General features: G+C 36.1%; 1 long non-coding RNA gene across 1 annotated transcript in view; it reads right to left on the bottom strand.

The window, feature by feature from the left end:
* Positions 1-21,936, bottom strand: part of LOC130852397 (uncharacterized) — a 32,489-nt gene extending 10,553 nt beyond the window's left edge. Inside the window, exon 1 of the long non-coding RNA XR_009053344.1 lies at positions 21,858-21,936. This is a non-coding gene — a long non-coding RNA (uncharacterized LOC130852397). The remainder of the gene's footprint in view (positions 1-21,857) is intronic.
* Positions 21,937-22,284: the final 348 nt, after the last annotated feature.

The following is a 22,284-nucleotide window of genomic DNA, read 5'->3' as shown; positions in this document are numbered from 1 at the left end:
CCGCCTCTCCACAAGCTATCAAGGAGAATGAATACCTCTGCATCTCCTGTGAGGGCTTCCCAGTGGCCAAACCTAGCCAAAAGCCAGAAACACATTTGATAATGAGTCAGCTTCCTGGGGCAAAGATCAGGATGAAAATATGGCCACCCCCTAAGAAGACCCACAACATACATGATTCAATCCTGTACCTACACGTGCTCGTCAACAAAAATATACTCACACATATAACTTGAAAAACTCTCAGAAAGGACTTTTCCCGGGAAATGTGCACATTATTGATGTCTCTCATGTTCAATATTTCCACCATCAGGTACTTCAGAGATTTAATACTGCTGATAACCTATAAATGTCAGGTAGCATTGATAGTGAATTAGAAGGCCAAAACAGAAACTAACATTTTTGAATATTACCCCCTTTACATATCTTATCTCATTTAATCTTCAAAATGACCCCATGAGTTATAAATTATTATTCACGTTTTAAAGATACATTGAGACTCAAATAGTTTAAATAACGTATCCAAAGCCACACAGGAAATACAAGGCGAATTACTCAAGCCAGGCCTGTCCAATTCTGAAGCCCATTCAGCTACCCCACACCACATGGCTTATTGTTAACTGACTGCACTTGAGCACTTTAACCCAAGATAATTCAACATTTTTCTAGCAGAAGGTAGGGAAAGCAAGAGTCAACTAAAGATATAACAGGAGACCGATCCTTCATTGTGCAGTGTCCAAAGTCTTATCTGGTAGAATATGAAAGGAGAATCCTGGAGGTAAGTGGAGTGGGGTAGTTAAGAAGGGGTTGAACGTCCTGGGAGAAAGGGAAGTAGAAAGAGAGATTAAATACAATCTTTGAGTTCTCCCCACTCCCCTCTCTTGCTGAGCCAGCCCTGCCACTTTTCAGTGCCTATGGACTTTGCACCTGAGGTTTACACCCTTCCGCAAAGGAATCATTTTATTATGTCTACGCTGATGCAACACCTCACCCGTAATAATAATTTCACCAGCATTCCATCTTCCCTTGCTCCTACCTGCTGTAAGCAGCAGTGTGCAATGGTCAATCAATTGCAGGCTCGCAACAATCACCTGAGGGCCAATGACTCTCTCAGTTGCACCTGCCTTTATACATGTGTGCTGTCACAGTAAAATTAAAATCGCCTCTACTCAGGTAGGAGGGTGTTGTTCCCAATGAGTGTACATCTTGATAAGACTAAGTGAGTCAGTGACTCCAGGCAAACATTATGATACCACAGGAAATCATAAAGGGAATGTGCTATCAGACTCTAGGCATTAGTTTGCCTAGAGAACAAACAACATGGATCCCAAATATGAGTGAGTCCTCTTTTGCTTTAAGGAGACTGCAAGCATGAGTTTAGCCACAAACAACAAAATCCATACACCTGTGCTTTTTCCAAAGGCCAAATTGGCCAACCGGAAGTGACTAGTAGGAAAGAATATGGAGTTATGCTCTTTTCATCTTTTTTAAAAAATGGACTCAATGCCCTGATGTAGGCATTCGATGTTTTCTTTTTCAAAATAGTGCTAGAAACCTCTAAAAATAGAACACAAAGAAATAACTTCCAGGGCTGGGCAACCAATCCTTGAGTCAATGAGGAATCACTAGCAGTACTTTTATTTTTGACTCAAATTCCACAGTTGTCATAAGGCCATTCTCCTAGTTTCTCCAATTTCCACACTGGATTCTACAGAACTTATTTGTGAATGTTCCATTTACCCAGCCAGCCTTCCTGCCTGAGCTGTGAAATCATTTCAGACAGCTAAATGGATAAAGGGCTTAAAATAGGGTCGCCTTTAGTCTTTATCAGCTTAAAATTGCCAGCCAGCAGCCAATTTGGGCTTTGGATAAATGCAGAAATGCTTTTGAGCTATTTATATTTTCTTTGCCATCCATGAAATAATTTAATTCAGAACTAATTTAAATAAAAGAGGCTCTTTAACTCATGAAGTATTTTTTGATCAACTATCTGATTAGCTAGACCTCTCTGAATTACTCAAATGATTTAAAAATTAAGAGATGGTCAATTGCTTGGAAAATAAGGGACAGTTTCAAAATATGCTCTCCATAAAACTCATATGCAACAAAAAATATATGCAATATTTATATTATAATCCATATGTAGACATGTAAGTGTCTATGTGTCTTGATGGAAGAGGCCCTGGTCCATGAGTCAAGAATACAGGATTTAAGCCATGTTTCCGTCACAAACTACCTGGAAGATTCTGTTAATGTCACTTAAAACCCTAAACCTCAGAGTCCTTCTCTGTAAAATGAAAAGTTTGGACTAGTACATAGTTTTCAAATCAATATCAGAAGAGCATTCAGTACCATTTACGATAGCGAGGACATGGAAGCAACATAAATGTCCATTAACAGATGAATGGATAAAGAAGATGTGGTGTGTATATATATATATATATATATATATATATATATATATATATATAATGGAATATTAGCTATAAAAAGGAACAAAATTGGGTCATTTGTAGAGACGTGGATAGACCTAGAGTCTGTCATACAGAGTGAAGCAAGTCAGAAAGAAAAACAAATATCATTTATTAATGTGTATATGTGGAATCTAGAAAAATGATACAGATGAACTTATTTGCAGGACAGGAAGAAAGATACAGATGTAGAGGACAGATGTGTGGACACGGTGGGTGGGGAGAAGAGGGGATGGGATGAATTGGGAGATTGGGATTGACATATATACACTACCACGTGTAAAACAGACAGCTAGTGGGAATCTGCTGTATAGCACAGGGAGCTCAGCTCGGTGCTCTGTGGTGACTAGATGGGTGGGAATGGGGGCTGGGGGTGGAAGGGAAGTCCAAGAGGGAGGGGATATATGTATACATAGAGCTGATTAACTTTACTGTACAGCAGAAACTAACACAACATTGTAAAGCAGCTATACTCCAAATAAAAAAAAGGAAGAAGACGAGCATTCAGGAGGGATGATTCACTGGCCACTGTTGGAGGCGGCAACCGGGCCTCTGCTCAGCCCCACCACCATCATCACCGCTATCACAGCAGCTCCACATTTTCCGATTTTGTGTAAGATTTTGGTTGAAGACCATTTTCAAAATATTGCAAAGCTTTGACTACAGTATCTCTTTGATCAAATTCTATGACTTTGGATTTTTATTTCCATTGACGTATAGGGGTGTCCCTTTGCAAAGCAAATATCATTTCCTCTGATGTATTAAATAAGTATAAACAAACTGGTGTGCTTCACAAGATATATGTAGGATTATTATAATCTTATTCCTTTGAAAATGGGCAAACGCCTTGTTTGGATAGATTTCTACAATTTTCTTATATTAATGCTTTACTACTTACATATGAACAATCTGAAAAGACCTAAATGGATTTTCAAAGTTGGGAAGGAACTAATTGATAACTGGAAGAATAATATCTGTCTTTGAAATGGCCAAACTATATAACTGGTCCTTCAAAACACAAACACACCACACACACCTCCTTAGAAACATATCTGCATTTAGACAACCAAATACCATCAACGATCAAGAAAAACAAAGCAGGGTGGCAGAAGTAAAGAGAGTATGATTTTTCTGGTTTATCCTCTGAGTTTGAAACAAAAATGGGAGTGGTCTGAACCTCACTCAGTTAAAGCTGCCTTAGAGGCCACTGCACAGATATGTGTGGATGGGTATGTGGGGATGGGGCAAGGAGAGGGAAAAGAAGGCTAAATCCCTGTGGAAGACCCCAAAGGAGGCAAGTTTATGGCATCAGTCCAAGAACTGCTATACTTAGAAGGGCCCAAAGCCAAAAGAACTCAGGAGGTCAACCTTTACATTGGAAACTAAGCAATGAGTAAACTGCAGACAAAGGCTTGAGGGGCAGCGTGGGCTTGGATCAAAGCACAAGAGAGGTGAAAGATGTTCGAGAATGAATTTCTTAAACAATGATCATCTCATGTGACATAATTTTCAGGTTAGCATTTTTTTTAAATCTTTTTTCTTTCCTTTTCTTTTCTTTTTTTTTTTTTTTTGGCCTCGCAGCATGTGGGGTCTTAGTTCCCCAACCAGGGATCAAACCCACACCCTGTGCACTGGAAGCACGGAGTCTTAACCATGGGACTGCCAGGGAAGTCTGGGTTTACCATATTTTTGATGGACTAGAACCTATCCTGAAAGTGCATCACGCATCATGCAAGATACTTAATCCTGTGTGTGTATGAGATGGACAGGGTTGGGGGAGACTTTTCCTTACAATGTAAGAATCTATGTTAAACTCCAAACACATCTTTTTTTTCCCTCAGAACACTGATTTCAATTACTTTGACATGTTAGTGCTTTGGATATAATAATGACTGTGTATTTTAATAATTTCATGACATTTCTTTGGATAATAAGAAATGTCTTCATACCAAGCTAGAGAAAATTGAATTTTTATAGGACCTTGTAGGTTGTTAGTCCAATTATAATTCCATCTCCCATCATATACACTATTTTTAATAAGATAAATATATTTTACATTGTTTGAACTTTTCCTTATCTATTTAAGTATTCCACAAAAATTCTACCAATATAGTGGTGATGAAATAATTACCAGTTTTTCAAAACAAAGTCAGAACTACTGCTTCCATAAAAAATATAATTTGAAATAAGAAAAGTTTGATTTCAGCCAAAATTTGTAAGTGAATAGCCCCCAAATTTAAATAAATGTGAGCTTCTGCTCCCTCTCAAAAAGCATTTGAGAGGAATTTTTGGCCTCAGAATTGAGTTTCAAAAGCCTTTATTTCTGGCCTTTAATAGTCTCATACATAAAAAGGAGGTCAGATGTGTCCTATTTCTCAACTGTCACATATACAAAGGACTAGTTGTGATTTTCAAAATTAAAATAAGCAATATAAGCAATAGTAAGTTTTGACAGTACACACAATTTGCCTAAAGAGAAGTGTCATTATTCCCACTTTTATTAACAACAGAGTCTTTGGAAAAAGGTCATAAATCACTGTGACATAAGTGAGGTAACAGGAAATTGGCTAGCAACTGGGTGATCTATGCCATGAGTGGAGATAGCTTAATGTTTTTTCTGTACATGTTTTCTTAGCCTAGGAAGCAGAAGAAACCTGGATTTTTATCTACAAAAACACATGTTATTTTTCTCATGATTTCCTTCATTCAAATGTAGGGAGAAATCACAGATTTCTTAAAATAATATAACTCATAAAGATACTGGACATCTGACAACTCTAAAGTGATAGCTACCTAGATCATCACTATGTTTTCACAGGAGGTATTCCTATTGTTTTTGGAGGATGGGAGCACTGAAGTATAACATCCTGTGAGTTAAATTTCTCCTTGCATCTCAAGGTCTAAACTAGAACTTCTCAATGGACTATAAAAGAAACTAAAGAAACTATCAAGAATCTTGGTATTATGTCACTTGTGACATTTTGAGGGTCGATGATGAGCTTACTAGTCATGAATGCATTTGTGCCTTTAAGTATATATTTTAAGCCTAAAAGATTATGCAAATAGATTTCAGATTAGCAGTTTTACAAATGCTGATCATGAATGGGACATATTATTTTGTTGGCACCACTACTAAAGATAAGATGAAAATCAGAAGCTCAAATCTATGGACAACTCATATTTCAAAGTAAAAATAATGGGGGTATATGATTGTTTTAAGTAAGGGTCCCCAAGAAAAAGACTAAGGAACAGAAACTTGTGTGCAGTAATGTTATTGGGGGATGCTCTGGGGATGAATTACCTTTTAGGGTGTGGGAGAACCAGGATCAGTCAGAATTGAACTTCAGTATAATAGAAGCTTCACCAGTTACTGCTGTAGAAATGGAATGGCCTTTTGGCACTACCCTGGATGAGGCTACAAGGACGAGTCTCCACTACTTCATTCCCCTGACAGTCATTGGACGTGATCTACCACTGATGAGAGTTTGTTAACTTGGGTGAAATAGTTCCCTTCAGCAGAAGGCAATGTTCTGAGAGGTACTCATGTGAGCCTTCAGCAGTTAGTATGGGTAGCACACCACACCATCCACTACAGTGATGAAATTTTTACAAGCCTAGGATTCTCAGACTATTATTTCAAATAAAGTAGCAATTCTATTTAGTTTGGTAAACTAAATGGTTTAAACTTTAAACTTTAGCATCTCTAGAATAACCACCATTAATATCTCCTGCATAGATCGACATGAAATAAAATTCAGAGAAAGAACTGACAGAATACACCAATATCTTAAAACATAATTGCAAAGAAACCCATCATCTTGGGTGCTAAGTTCCAAACAGCTAAATTTCTGGACCTCTGAGCTATAAAACCATTCTTAGGAATTTATCTCTGAGTCACCTAACAAAAAGAACAATGAAAAAGTAACCCTAGATTCCTAATAGTTTTTCATTTTTAAGCTCGTGTCCCAACCTACTTATTTTGAAATGTGGTTTGACTCTTCATGTTTAAGAGCTCAAAGTAGATGGATGGCATGGGAGGTGGAGGGGTCAGGAAGAATATTGTATACATACTGCAGTTTGGCAGAGAAAACATAAAATATTCTGAACAATCTTTTTCTAACATTTTTTCCCTTTTTTTTTGCCAACCTGAAATGGAATAACACTTCCATCACCTTATAAACTCCTATGAGTTCATTCTCTCCTAATGTTGTATGCAGCTCCAGCTAGAAGATATTCAGATGTCCTTTATCTTCTAGGCCCTAGAACAACTCAACAAATGAACTTTAAGAAAAGATAAGAATAAATTTGGTCACTTTCTAAAAACCATAGTAGGAGTCTGTGACTTCTTTTTGAAAAAGAAATGTGCATATTTGAAGATGACATTTAAATTTTCTTGGAACATTTTCTTAATCCGAGAAAAAATAGTATTTTGCTTTAACCTGTGTTAAAGCAACATATCTCAATGGGATACTTCCTATACATCACAGAAAAAACTTTAAAAAATGAAATCTTTCAAAGTTGTGGAAAAGAACAAAAGAAAGAACAACAATAATTGACTTTCATTTTAAAGTTACAAATTGAGTCTTGAAATCATTTCCTAGACAAAAGGGCTCTCCACTTTCATAAAATACTAGGATTTAGAGGCAAATTTGTGCATTGTATAAAGAACACTGTGTCTAGGAACAGATTTTAATGGAATGACATTTTATACATTCTGCCAGGTACAAACAGGTTCTCCTTAAAGTGATGTTTACCCTGGTATGTACACCACAGTAGCTTTCCCAGCTTAGATATTTGATTTTACATCCCAGCGTGGATTACTGTCAGAAACACAGATTCATACTAGCAAAGTCACAAGGGACTGATAAATAAACCAGGTTATAATAAAACAGATACAGCAAGTGTCAGCTAATGAGACTTGTTACCTCATTGAACTGACAAGCAGATCCTCTCTTTTTAGGAAAACTACATGGAAAGCCAAATAATCAGGCAGTGGCTGGATGAACATGAAATATGATTTGGTTATTTAGTGGACTCTCATTCTGACTGACAAACACAGACTTCATTCTACAAAATAGATATTTCTGAGAAGTAACCAAGAAAATTACATAAGCTGGGCCAAGCAGCATCTCCCCTGAACAGACAGTTCTTTGACAGAATCTGTCAATGACTGAATGATTATTCTTTTTCTATAATTCCATGGATGGATCCACATTTGGTTGGTACTGGAGTTTATATAATTTAGTGACCCCCTCAGGGGGAAAAATATAAATATGTGTATATATACATAAATATAATTAGGTATAAAAGTGATTATTTATTTAGAATGACAAAAGAAATCACAAATATTTACAAATTTAGAAAGGTAGTAAATACCAAAAGTATCACAAACTCTATAAAAAATTATATATTTGCATTCCTATTAACTGCCCAATTTCCCATTTAATACTTTCCTACATATGTGATCCCTTCTTCATATGACTACAATTTTGCAATATTATTTTCTATAGAGAGAACAGAAAGGTATTTCAGTCTTTACTCTAGCAGCGCATATCAAAATTTCTTTTTTATTACAAAGATTTAGAAAAGTTTATTTTTGTTTCTCAAGTTGTTATTGTAATATCATATCTGTATCTTCCTCCCTTGTTTCTTGCTTAGGTGGTGGGGAAAAAATGGGGGAAAAGGGGCAATGGAGAGAAGGTTCCTTGGAGACCCCCAGCCCTTTGATCTTGATGGTGAACTTCTGATGAAGTTCCAGATCTGCATGGGCCAGATGCCACTAGTGGTCCGCGCAACTGGACAAGTGGAAGTACTGCTGGCAGCAGAGACCAAACCCCCGACCACAGGCCTAGCCCCGCACAGCTTAGAAGGGACCACTCACCCCTCCTTGGGCCAGAGGCTACTGCCTCCTTCTGCCTCCAAAGAGGAGAACAGACATCGATGGCCTTGAGAGGGGCCTGGAGAGCTTAAGCTTCATCAGCATGAGGTCAATAGAGCCCTATCTCACTCGAGTTAGACAAGTTTTACTAGGGAATCTTCCTCTTTCAAAGGGAAGGTTATCAAACAAACATATTCCAGGCTCCTCCCAATGGATTCTGTTCAGAATTTGATGCAGGGCCTAGATTGTATTTTTAATGTGTCCCTGGTGATCCTTACAGTGTGGTACATCTCAGACACAGGGATTTAAGGTAATGTAGCATATCTCAACTTTGAATCTTTAAGTGTGAGTTAAATATTTTAAATCTCAACAGGCAATCTTTTTTTTTAGCTCTTTATTGGAATATAATTGCTTTACACTATTGTATCAGGTTTTGAGGTACACCAAAGTGAATCAGCTGTATTTGTATATATATCCCCACATCTCTTCCCTCCTGCGATTCCCTCCCACCCTCCCTGTTCTGGCCCTCTAAAGCATCACCCATCATCGAGTTGATCTCCCTCTGTTATATAGCAACTTCCCAATAGCCATCTATTTTACATTTGGTAGTGTATCTATGTCTATGCTACTCTCTCACTTCATCCCAGCTTCCCCTTCACGCTCCCCCCCGCCCCCGCCAAATCCCATGTCCTCAAGTCCATTCTCGACATCTGCATCCTTATTATTGGCCTGTCACTGGGTTCATCAGTACCATTTTTTTAGATTCCATATATATGACTTAGCATACGGTATTTATTTTTCTCTTTCTGGCTTACTTCTCTCTATATGAGAGTCTCTAGGTCTATCAACCTCATTACATATAGCTCCATTTCATTCCTTTTTATGGCTGAGTAATATTCCGTTGTATATATGTGCCACATCTTCTTTATCCATTCATCTGTTGATGGGCATTTTGGTTGCTTCCATGTCCTGGCTATTGTAAATAGTGCTGCAACGAACATTATGGTACATGTTTCTTTTTGGATTATGGTTTTCTCTGGGTATATGCCCAGTAGAGGGATTACTGGGTCATATGGTAGTTCCATTTTTAGTTTTTTAAGGAACCTCCAAACTGTTTTCCATAGTGGCTGTACCAACTTACATTCCCACCAACAGTGCAGGAGAATTCCCTTTTCTCCACACCCTCTCCAACATTTATTGTTTCTAGATATTTTGATGATGGCCATTCTGACCGATGTGAGATGATACCTCATTGTGGCTTTGACTTGCATTTCTCTAACGATTAGTAATACTGAGCATCTTTTCATGTGTTTGTTAGCTATCTGCATGTCTTCTTTGGAGAAGTGTCTATTTAGGTCTTCCATGCATTTGTGGATTGGGTTATTTGCTTTTTTGGTATTAAGCTGCATGAGCTGCATATATTTTTGGAGATTAATCCTTTGTCCGTTGCTTGGTTGGCAGGTATTTTCTCCCATTCTGAGAGTTACCTTCTTGTCTTGCTTATGCTTTCTTTCACTGTGCAAAAGCTTTTAAGTTTCATGAGGTCCCATTTGTTTATTCTTGATTTTATTTCCATGATTCTAGCAGGTGGGTCCAAAAGGATCTTGCTTTGATGTATGTCATAGAGTGTTCTGCCTATGTTTTCCTCTAGGAGTTTTATAGTGTCTGGCCTTACATGTAGGTCTTTAATCCATTTTGAGTTTATTTTTGTGTATGGTGTTAGGAAGTGTTCTAATTTCATTCTTTTACATGTAGCTGTCCAATTTTCCCAGCACCACTTATTGAAGAGGCTGTTTTTTCCATTGTATATTCTTGCCTCCTTTGTCAAAGATAAGGTGCCCATATGTGTTTGGGCTTACCTTTGAGTTCTCTATTCTATTCCATTGATCTTCCTTTCTATTTTTGTGCCAGTACCATACTGTCTTGATCACTATGGCCTTGTAGTAGAGTTTGAAGTCAGGAAGCCTGATTCCACCACCTCCATTTTTCCTTCTCAAGATGGCTTTGGCTATTTGGGGTCTTTTGCGTTTCCATACAAATCGTAAGATTTCTTGCTCTAGTTCTGTGAAAAATGTCATTGGTAATTTGATCGGGATTGCATTGAATCTGTAAATTGCTTTGGGTAGTACAGTCATTTTCACTATGTTGATTCTTCCAATCCAGGAACATGGTATGTCCCTCCATCTGTTTGTGTACCGTCTTTGATTTCTTTCAGCAATGTCTTAAAGTTTTCTGCATACAGATCATTTGCCTCCTTAGGCAGGTTTATTCCTAGGTATTTTATTCTTTTTTGTTGCAATGGTGAATGGGAGAGTTTCCTTAATTTCTCTTTCTGCTCTTCTGTTGTTAGTGTATAGGAATGCAAGAGATTTCTGTGCATTAATTTTGTATTGGGCTACTTTACTAAACTCATCAATTAGTGCTAGCAGTTTTCTGGTAGAGTCTTTAGGGTTTTCTATATATAATATCATGTCATCTGCAAAGAGTGACAATTTTACTTCTTTTCCAATTTGTGTTCCTTTTATTTCTTTTTCTTCTCTGATTGCTGTGGCTAAAACTTCCAAAACTATGTTGAATAATAATGGTGAGAGTGGACACCCTTGTCTTGTTCCTGTTCTTTTCTCTAAGAGTTTTATAGTGTCCAGTCTTACATTTAGGTCTTTAATCCATTTTGAGTTTCTTTTTGTGTATGGTGTTAGGGAGTGTTCTAATTTCATTCTTTTACATGTAGCTGTCCAGTTTTCCTAGCACCACTTATTGAAGACATTGTCTTTTCCAAGGGATTAATCTCCACAATATACAAACACCTCATGCAGCTAAATATCAAAAAAACAACCCAATCAAAACATGGGTGTAAGACCGAAATAGACATTTCTCCAAAGAAGACACACAGATAACCAACAAACACATGAAAAGATACTCAACACCACCAATCATTAAAGAAATGCAGATCCAAATTTCAATGAGCTATCACCTCACACTGGTCATAAAGGCCATCATCAAAAAATCTACAAACAATAAATGCTGGAGAGGGTGTGGAGAAAAGGGAACCCTCTTGCACTGTTGGTGGGAATGTAAATTGATACAGCCACTATGGAGAACAGTATGGACGTTCATTAAAAAACTAAAAATAAAACTATCATATGACCTAGCTATTCCACTACTGGGTACATACCCTGAGAAAACCGCAAGAGACATGCACCCCATTGTTCACTGCAGCACTATTTACAATATCCAGGACATGGAAGCAACCTAAATGTCCATCGGCAGATGAATGGATAAAGAACATGTGGTACATATATACAATGGAATATTACTCAGTAACAAAACTGGGTCATTTGTAGAGACGTGGATGGACCTAGACTCTGTCATACAGAGTGAAGTAAATCAGAAAGAGAAAAACAAATATTGTATGTTAACACATGTAAGTGGAATCTAGAAAAATGGTACAGAAGAACCTATTTGCAGGACAGGAATAGAGATGCAGACATAGAGAACAGATGCATGGACATGGGGGTATGGGGGGAAGAGGGGGTGGGATGAATTGGGAGTTTGTGATTGACATACATACACTACCATGTGCAAAACAGACAGCTGGTGGGAACCTGCTGTGTAGCACAGGGAGCTCAGCTCAGGGCTCTGTGGTGACCTAGATGGGTGGGATGAGGGGTGGGGGTGTGAGGGAGGTGATATATGTATACATATAGCTGATTAACTTCACTGTACAGCAGAAACTAACACAGCATTGTAAAGCAACTGTACCCCAATTTAAAAAATAAATAAAGACATTAGCTTGTCACACTTGCAAAACAAACCACAAGTGGTCAATCTTTGCACCCATTAAAGATGAAAAATAACAGGCAACAATTTATTAATAGCCCATTCACTCAGTGGCAGAGTCAGAAATCAGACACAGCTGCCTAAATGTCTATTTGGCCTTATGCTCTATTTTCTCTTACCTTGAGGAGAAAAGTTTGCGGGCTTTGGAAGAAGAGAGACCTGTGTTTGAATCCTTGCTCCACCACTTACTTGAAATTTTGTTGCCTGCAAATTATTGACAATAATACCTAGTTCATAGGTTTGAAGAAGTTTAAATGGGTTAACAACTGGTAAACATCTGCTCATAACAATAAATATTAGTAAATTTCCTGTTTTTTCCTGCCACTTTTAGTGTTCTAATCCTAACACTGTTCTCCACCTTGTCACTCGCAAAAAAATCCTTCAAGATTTTTGTCATCTCCACATAAGGTCAACATAAAATTATATTTCATTTCACATATTTTCTTTAAATAAACTTACATTTTTTCCTTCACTCACCTAAAGCAACAATAAGTGTGAAATCATGGGTCTAAAGTTTAGTGGTATTGTAATACACGTTAACATAAATTACAACTATTAAAAAATTTATCCCTACAATACCTAAAGTTATATTCTATGCCACTGGGGTACAAGAACCACACTTCAGCGAGTACTGGCTGAAAGTGATTGTCTCTGGATCTGTCAATAAACAAGATGCTGCTCCTTCTACTCATGGCCTGTCCTCATAACCCAGGAATAGAGGCTGCTGAGTCCATCACGTACACTTACCATGGCCCCCGAACAACTTTGAAGGCCCAGAATTAAGCCATTAAGTATATTCCAAGAAATCTACAAAGCTCCTAGATACGTGCACTTTCCAACTAAATGCACCTGTTTCTAACATACATTGAACAATATATATGAAGGCATCTTGGCCATTTGGCTCTTCTTTGTGAAAACACACATCTCCCTACAACAAATCCATAATCATGAACCCCTTCAGTGCCAGAATACTAAATATTAAGAAAGCTAATAATATGTCAGTAGAAAGAACAATTAAAATTTATGAGATTTCTTTCTAAGGTTTACACTAGAACTTGTTTTCTAGGCTAGAGGCACATGAATGAATCAATCTGCATGTTGCTTGTCACGTTAACATGAAAGATAATTTTAGTAATTTTAGTCTATTATACAAATAATTTACTCTGTGTGTTCAAGATGACTAGGCATGTTTTAAATATACTGGTTGAGTTACAACAAGATATGGTACACAAGTTTGGCACAGACAGATCAAGAGAAAATCCTTTAAATAAGCAGGACAAAAGAATACATGGGTTTATCAGTGGGCTTGCTAGCCTCTGGTACTCAGCATTCTAGGAGGAGAATCAAAAGCCAGGTCACAGCTGCTCATGAGTGTATTACAGGGAAAACTGTAAGTTAGAAGCTGTCGTTAAGGTGATTACCAATGTTTTCAGTTAGGAGATGTGAGGACTATGATCAAATCTACTAAAGTCTGCAAAACACTAGGAATGCAAAATTCCTTTGGAAAATAAGTTAATAGTTCAAAATAAATGTATGCTACCCTAATATTATATGAATTAAAAAGTTTCATAAATAGGAAAACTAATTTCATATTTAGATATAAAATCGATCTGTTTTGGAAATAACAAAACATAAAAAGCATGAGGACTAAACTCAAGGAATTCCTTGGGATGTGGCTGTGCTCCCTTTTTAATGAATTTCTGAACTGTGACATTTTAATTGTGGAATAGAAATCAATTCCATTTGCCACACTGAAATTCAAGACAGTGCTGGAAAACCTCCCAGCATGGACTTTTTCAAGCCAATCCCGATTTGGCCCATGAAAAGCCAAACATTTAGAAATTCTAACCAAAAACATGAGGAAAAGTAGGAAAATGTGTGCCATTTCAACACACTATGTGTCAGGAACCAACATTATTATCCTTCCTTTCAACAGAATTCCATGTGCATAAAAACAAAATTTAAACATAGCTGTACCCTATTCATTGTAACAGATGTATTTCTGAGAAGATGCTAATCAAATATTTTAATAAAGAATGATATTTTACATGCACTAGGGTAGTGGTTCTCTGCTTTTCAGGTTTAAACGACAATTATATTCTTTTAAAAAACTGGTTAACTAAATTGAAATCAAAATCAAGCAAAAAATAAAATATATAAAATTTAAAATTTGTAGATACACTCAATAAAGAACAACATTTTTCCAGAAGATACTTGGTAATCAACATGTCAAAATCAAAAGCTTTTTTAAAAGTTTTGAATAGGCAAAAAATAGCGCCTTATTTTACACTATTACATTGGATTGTGTATTTTTAAAAACTACTTATCTAAAATATTTCACCTATATCATAAGATCCCTACCAGTTGATTTCTATCTTATGCTTCTTTTGGAATTATATTATTTGGCAGAGATAATCAATTATTTTTTAAAACTACTGAATCATCAAACTTTCCAAAACAAACACATTTTAAACATGATTTAATTAACTTCTAAGAATTATAAATTTCTCAGACTTTGAAGCAAATTATATTACTAATATTTTTTAACTTCTTATATTGAAATAACTATAGAATCACAAGAAGTTGCAAAAAATGGTGCAGAAAGATCCTGTGCACTCTTCACCCAGCCTGCCCCAATGTTAACACCTCCTGTAACTTTAGTACAATATTAAGACCAGGTAATTGACACTGGAACAATTCATAGAGCTCATTCAGTACCAGTTATACATGTATTCCTGTGTGTGTGTGTGTGTGTGTGTGTGTGTGTGTGTGTGTGTGTGTGTGTGTGTTTAGTTCTATACAATTTTCTCATGTGTCGGTTTATGTACCCACCACAACAGTCAAGATATAAAATAGTTCCATCATCACAAACTCCCCTGGGCTACCCCTATATAGCTACTTTCACCTCATCTCTAACTCCTGGCAACTACTAATCTGTTCTCCCTCTCTATAATTCTGTTATTTAACAAATATTGTATCAGTAGAACCATGCAGTATGTAACCATCTAAGATCGGCTTTTTTCACTTAGCACAATTTCCTTGAGGTTTATACAAGTTATTGTGTGTATCAATAGTCCATTTCTTTTTACTGCTGATTAGTATTCCATGATGTGTAAGTTTAACCATTCATCTATTGAAGGACATTTGGGTAATTTCCAGTGTTTGGATATTATAGCTGCTATGAACATTCATGTACAAATTTCTGTGGGAAAAAAAGTTTTCATTTCCCTGAGATATATACCCATGAGTACAATGGCTGGAGTGAACTGTAAGAATTGCCAAAGTTTTTCCAGAGTATCTGTGTCATTGATACCCTCCCACCAACAATGTATAAGTGATCCAGTTACTCTTCGATCTCTCTAGCACTTGGTGTTAGCACTATTTGTTCCTCTGACAGTTGCATGGTGATATCTCACTGCAGTTTCAACATGCATTTTTCTAATGCCTGATGATGAACATCTTTTCACGTGCTTATTTGCCATCTTTATATCCTATTTGATTGAAACGTATTCTTTTGCCCGTTTTCTAAATGAGTTGCTGGAGTTTTTTATATTGAATTTTGAAAGTAATTTATATATTTTAGATACAAATCATTTGTCACATATGTATTTTCTCCCTAGCTGTGGTTTATCTTTTCTTTCTCTTAACAGAAGTTTTTACATAGCAAAAGTTTTAATTCTTATGAAGTTCAAACTCTCTAATATGCTTTTAAGAATACTTTTTTTTTCTGTTTACTACACTGCACAATTTTCAGTTATGCTTTAAGCATGGAATATTTTCTTTCAAAAAATATTTTTAATTTTGTATTGCAACCTTGTAAATGTGATGGTTTCATAGAATTATTCCAGAGGATAACCCCATACACTACACACCCCAGGGATCACTTTTATTTACTTTAAAAAACCTGAACAGATTTATGAAAATCATCCTTATTTCCTTCATCTCTCCATGGACCAAAGCTTTTAAAAGCTTTGCCATTTAAAGGGGCAGGTGCTGAGACCAGCCCCGGACAGCCACCACACTGAAGTATAAAGTTCACTGAATTAAAATCAGAAAAGAAAAACTGACTTGGCTTGGATTATTATTTTGCCAAAGTGGTTCTGAGCTGTATTTCAGCTCTGAAAAAAGGGGGGGAAATGACTTTATATAAGTAAAACCTTGAGAATCACTTGACAAGTGTCAAAAAAACAGAGACAAACCCTCCAATATATCTAATACAAAGTTGAATTTCTTTATTTGTTAAGGAGAAACTGCTGGCAGAACACAGTCTCTCTGAACAAAGCAAAGAGCCCACTTATGTCACATTTAGGGGAAGTGAGCAGTTTAGGGACTGGCTGATTTTCCAAAGTAAAAGCACTGAAGCAGTGCCGTCACATGAGGCTGCAGCACTGGTGGACTAGGGCTAAATTAAAATCTGTTCTGCGTGTGGTTTAGGACTAGGGCCAATGACTCAGCCTGTCCCTTTTATGAGATCACAGATAGGAATTTCTTTTTAAATATGGAATCTGTCGGCATCCCATACCTATTGAATCAGAAACACTGGTGGTAACCAGGGATATAGACATAGATATACTTATAAATAGGAAATGCATAACTGATGCATATATCTACATACATCTATATATGTATATGTAGATATAAAGTTATAGATATGATATAGGTATCGATATATTCATCAGTTACACATTTCCTGTTTCAAGTAAAGCAATGTGAAACTGCTTTGGGTTTGTGATATTTTTGAGACCACTGGAAACATCCTAAAGCAGAGCAAACCAAGGTGAGGAAACTTATAGAAAGGAGGCTACAGTCTCTACAGGCACTTTTTGGACCCAGCAAAGGCACCAAGAGCATTAACTGGGATGATTTCCCTTGTGTATCCTCAAACACAAGGCACCCGTTCTATTCTTATTTCCTATTTTTTCTTTTTTCCTCCACAAAGGGCCTGAATCATGGAGAAGGAAAATCCTCGCAGAACCTTTGGCCTCTCATTTACTCCTTAGAGGGAAGACATTAGCACATCATACACTTAGTCACATACTTTGAGGTCAAAGTTCTTTTCATTATTGCAAAATGAGAGTCTTTAGATAAATTAGAGTAATTCAGCTTAGTAACTGAATCTTTTATTAGACCAATCAGCTCATACTATTGTGCCCTTTGGGATACTCAGTCCTATTAGAAGTTCAAATCTTTATGTTCAAACTGAATTTGCCCAATTTTCAGCCATCTAAACTCCCTACCTAATTATCTGCTCATTTATATTTGACCCTGGAAACTCTTTACTCTTTTAAAAATGTTTGACTCAGTAATACATACGTGTTAAATCAAAAATAGATGGTTTTATTTTTTAAAAAAAAGCAAATTTCTTCTCTCTCCCCTCTCACAAATCCTTTGCCCAAAGGCAACAACTTTTAACTTCCTTCAGGTCTTCTTGGGGGTACTGCCATATCTATTTTTTAAAATGTGATTACTGTATTAGTTTTCTAGGTCTGTTGTAACAAATCACCACAAGCTAGATGGCTTGAAATAACAGAAATTCTTCCCTTCACAGTTTTGGAGGCCAGATGTCAGAAATCAAGGTGTTGGCAGGGCCATGCTCCCACTGAAGGCTCTAGGGGAAAAAAATCCTTCTTCCAATTACATCACTCCAATTTCTGCAAATACATACAGCTGAAAAATGTATACCACCACCAATATTAAGATTTTTATCACCCAGAAAAATTCGCTTGTGCGCATCTGCGCTCAATCTTTCCCATCCCCAGCCAGAGAAAACTACTTTCTTTTACTACAGATTAGAGCTTCCCTTTCTATAATTTCATACAAATGAAATTATATAGTCTGTATTATTTTGTGTCTGGTTTCTTTCTCTTTGTATGATGTTTCTGAGATTCAACCATGTTTTTACTGTATCTGTAGTTTGCTCCATCATGTGGCTATATCACAATTTGTTTATTCATTTCACCTATTAATGTTTCTACTTTGAGACTATTCTGAATAATGCTGCAAAAAACACTCATGTACAAATCTTAGCAAGGGTATAGGTTTTCATTTACTTTGGTTAAAAACCTGGAACTAGACTTGTTTTATCACATGCTTTTTTGGCACAAAGTTGACAAACTCTTTTCCAAAGTAGTTGCACCACTTTACAATCCTATTAGTAAATATGAGAGTACCAATTATTCTACTGCCTTCCGAAAACCTGGTATTTACCACCCTTTTAATTTTAGCCATTCTAATGGATGTGTAGTGATAAATCATTGTGATTTTCTTTTACACTTCCCTGATAACTAGTGCTCATTGCCCATTTAAAGATCTTTTTCTGAAGTATCTATTTAAATACATTTTTGCTCATTTTTAATTGGGATGCCTTACTATTGAGCTGCAAAAAAATGCTTCAAGTCTTTTGGATATAGTCCTTTATCAAGTATATCATGCCCTAACATTTCTGGAATACATTCTAATGATAACTTCTTAAGAAAGAAAGGATAAATACTGCAGTTCTTGGATGCTTACATAGCTTCCAACATTAGGGTCAGTGTTGAAAAGTATAATACTTCTCTGGACAGTTTTCCCTTTTTTGATAAGCAGCTATTATTGATTTTATTTTTCCTCTTTAGAAACTTTCAGGTTTGTTACTTCATGTTATAAAGTTTTAGTAATTTTTGTCCTCTTGCTGTGCTTTTTTGAATAGCTTATCTAAGCACTTGGTGAGTCCTATCAAGACTAATGTTCTTCACTCATGGTTAGGAACGTAGCCTCTGGTGTCATCCTACTAACACACTAGCTTCAGGCCACTAGGAATGGTTTATAACTTATCCAATATGAGAATTTAATTAGTTAATACAGTTAAGAAAAATAGCAAGGCATGACATTATTACTATTAGTAGTAATATTAGTATCTCTTTGATAGTATTCTCCCATCTGGTTTTTCTCTTTCTGGAATACCAATTATTGACATGCTGCATCCTTTGGGTTGATTCCCTATTTCGGTAAATATTTTTCTCTTATATGTTGTTTTTGTTACACTTTCTGGATAATTTCACTGAGTTTTTCTTTGAACACTAATATATCTGTCAATTATGTTTTTAACTTTTGAGTTCTTGTTCTTCAGACTATTCTTTTCCATTGCATTCTATTCTTGTATTATGGATGCAATTCTCCTTGACTCTCTCCAGGAATATATGTTAGAGTCAGGGAATTTGTTTGCTTTTTTCATTCCTTATTTGTTTTTAATCTTCTTTTGTTTTATAAATTTTCTTGTACTCCAAAATAATTAAAATTTAACTCGGACTTTCTCTTTTATGTTGCAAGTACTTGTCAAATATGCAGTGATTCATGATTTTCTGTTTATGCTTAATTAATGTAACACTAGAATTATTGGTAGGGAGCTCTGGATATTTAATGGGACTTGCTGACAGGTCTCTTGACCTGTTCCCTTCATGCATAATCTAGGTATGACCTATGCTTCATCAAGTGCCCCTTTTCCTTTCATTTTCTGATTCCAGAAATCTATGGGGAAAAAAGTACCATGTAGATGCATTCCTCACATTCACTTCATTTTTTAGTTTACACCCCTATGTGTTTCTTCATTCTCATTATATTGTGGCCATAAGAGGAAGCAATTATAAATATGTTAGTTCACTATACTATCTTCCCTGGTACCTGTTCTTTGTTGTTCTTTCGCTTGTTGGTAAAGGGTAGTGGTATTTATTTGGATTTTTTTAATGTTGAAATCCAGTAAAAGTTGAAAGAAGAGGGTAACAAATCACTTCAGTTCAAGGATGTGCAAATTGTCATAACTGCTCCATCTCCCTCTATACATGAATACATACTTCTCTTTTGCCAACCATTTGCAAATTGATGACATACATCTTGACACTTTACCTCTAAATACCTCAGAATGTGTCTTTCCAAAATGAAAATATTTTCTCAGGTAACCACACCCCCACCTAAGAAGTCATTAATCCAAATACATTATCCCACATTCCAGATCATCATCAAACCTTCCCAGTTATCACAAAAATATCTCCAACCAATTTTTATATAATGCAAATGGCTATTATGTCTCTTTAGAACCCGCAGCTCAGAACACTCTACCAGCTCCCTCTGTTCTTTATGAAATGTAATCCTTGGAAGGGTCTAGTCTGTCTCTTCTTCAATAATGTCTTCCTCTATAGGTCTGCTTCCCTTCCAGGAATAAAAACTAGTAGCAATTTACTGTTCTCTATCCTGAAACTTCAAATTGCCTTTTTTTTCCTTTTTTTCCTTTCTTTTCTTTTGTTTTTTTCTTTTCTTTAAAAGTAAATTCCTCCAACTATTTTCCTCCTAGAAGGAGAAGCACACAGTAGCTCCTCTGCCTTATTAAATCACACTTTTTTTAGGATACTCATATTCTCTAAATCATTGTTTTAAACATCACCAAGCCACTCTTCATACTAGATTACTTGCAAATATCCTGAACCACAGTCTTGTTAGCATTCATTCTCCTACACCAAGACCACCCTTGTGCACACCCATGTAAAGTGTTTTCTTTTCTTTTTTTTTTTTTAAGTGTTTTCTTTGTATCAAAAAATTAGAGGCATGCTTAGAGTTCACACACAACCAAGTAAATGGATTGGTGCTTATATTCTGTTTATGGATGAGTCATTTACCACATTATGCTTTAAATAAAAGTCCTCTTTTGATATCTAATGTGTATTTGATTCATATTTCAAGTTAGTGTTTCTGAAAATGTCAATGACCTAATAATTTAAACAGAACCCAGTGTAACTTTTTGTTCAGTATCCTCAACTCAAAGGCAGATAAGAAAAGAAAAACAAACAGAATTGCATACAGCATTAGCAAACTGAAACCATTTATGAAATATAGCATAATAACATGCAATAATAATATTTCCAACTTTAGGCATAGGAAAATGATATTCCCTATCCTGTAAACAAGATGTACGTCATAGACGACATAATAATGAATTAACTAGCTGCTTAACTATTTAAATAAAATTTATGATAAAAGATGTTATTTTCCTCCTTTCTCTCATCCATAAAAAATAAATGTCAGTAGTGATGTAACTCTCAGTACATTTTTAGAGATATAATCTAATATGACTAATAATCAATAAAATCAGATTTTAGGAATCTAATAAAGGTAATCATTTTCTAAGAGGAAAATAATTTTTTTAAGGCATAAAAATGGTTGTGTTGAATACACTTCTGAGATACTTATGGCCAGATACAGCTATAAACTGTGATACTCCTTGGTTTATACATGCATTTTTAATTAGGTAAATAAAATAATTTAAGACCTAACAGGAATAATTTTATAACTATTTAGCCAGTTCTCAAGGGAAATTTACAGTGTGATGGTCAAAGAATTTGGCATTCTGCTCCCATTAACTGCAATAAGAGTTTTGCATCTTTGTACCCTAGCAAAGCTTATCCTTTCATCTTTACTTTGGAACTCAAATATTCAGTGATTATAAGGATTTGGTGGGGGAAATAGCTGATTAGTATCTGTGAAGTTAATCTGTAATGTTTACTTTTTTTCCTTTAAAATAAAGTTGATAGTCATACAATGTGGAACACAATGGCAGCCTAGGGAGTCACCTGTATTTGGATTCATCATTTGTTCTTTTGATTTCAAATTATTTTTCTTAAATAATAAAAAAGTGTACATACCTGTAATATCTGAGAATATTTCTTTTGTTTAGTTTACCACGAGTAAATGATAAACCAAGTTGTCAACAAGCAAACTAGAATATGATTAGAGCAATAAGAAATCACAGCTTTTTACAAACGTGTGACCGAGAGCTAACAGCCGATCACCACATTGATTGCAATTCAAGCCTTTGCTGTACAGAACCACACCTGAACCAGGTCAATGCCTTGTTTAGCCACAAGTTCTGTCTTGCCTAGCTTTTGAGCTAATTATGATCAAGATAAGCAGGATATACCAACCTGAGCCCAGAATGTGTCCCTGGCGCCTCCTCCCAGTTTGCCCAATCTACCTGACTGAACTGGGTTTCCTGCAAGGCCCTCTCTGGGGGCTGAGCCCTGGCTGAACCTCTAGAATACTTGTGTGATACCCTGACGCAATGCCTAGAAA

The sequence above is a fragment of the Hippopotamus amphibius genome, chromosome 4 (assembly GCF_030028045.1).
Source record: "Hippopotamus amphibius kiboko isolate mHipAmp2 chromosome 4, mHipAmp2.hap2, whole genome shotgun sequence".
NCBI classification, from domain to species: domain Eukaryota; kingdom Metazoa; phylum Chordata; class Mammalia; order Artiodactyla; family Hippopotamidae; genus Hippopotamus; species Hippopotamus amphibius.
This window is presented reverse-complemented; position numbering and strand designations above follow the sequence as displayed.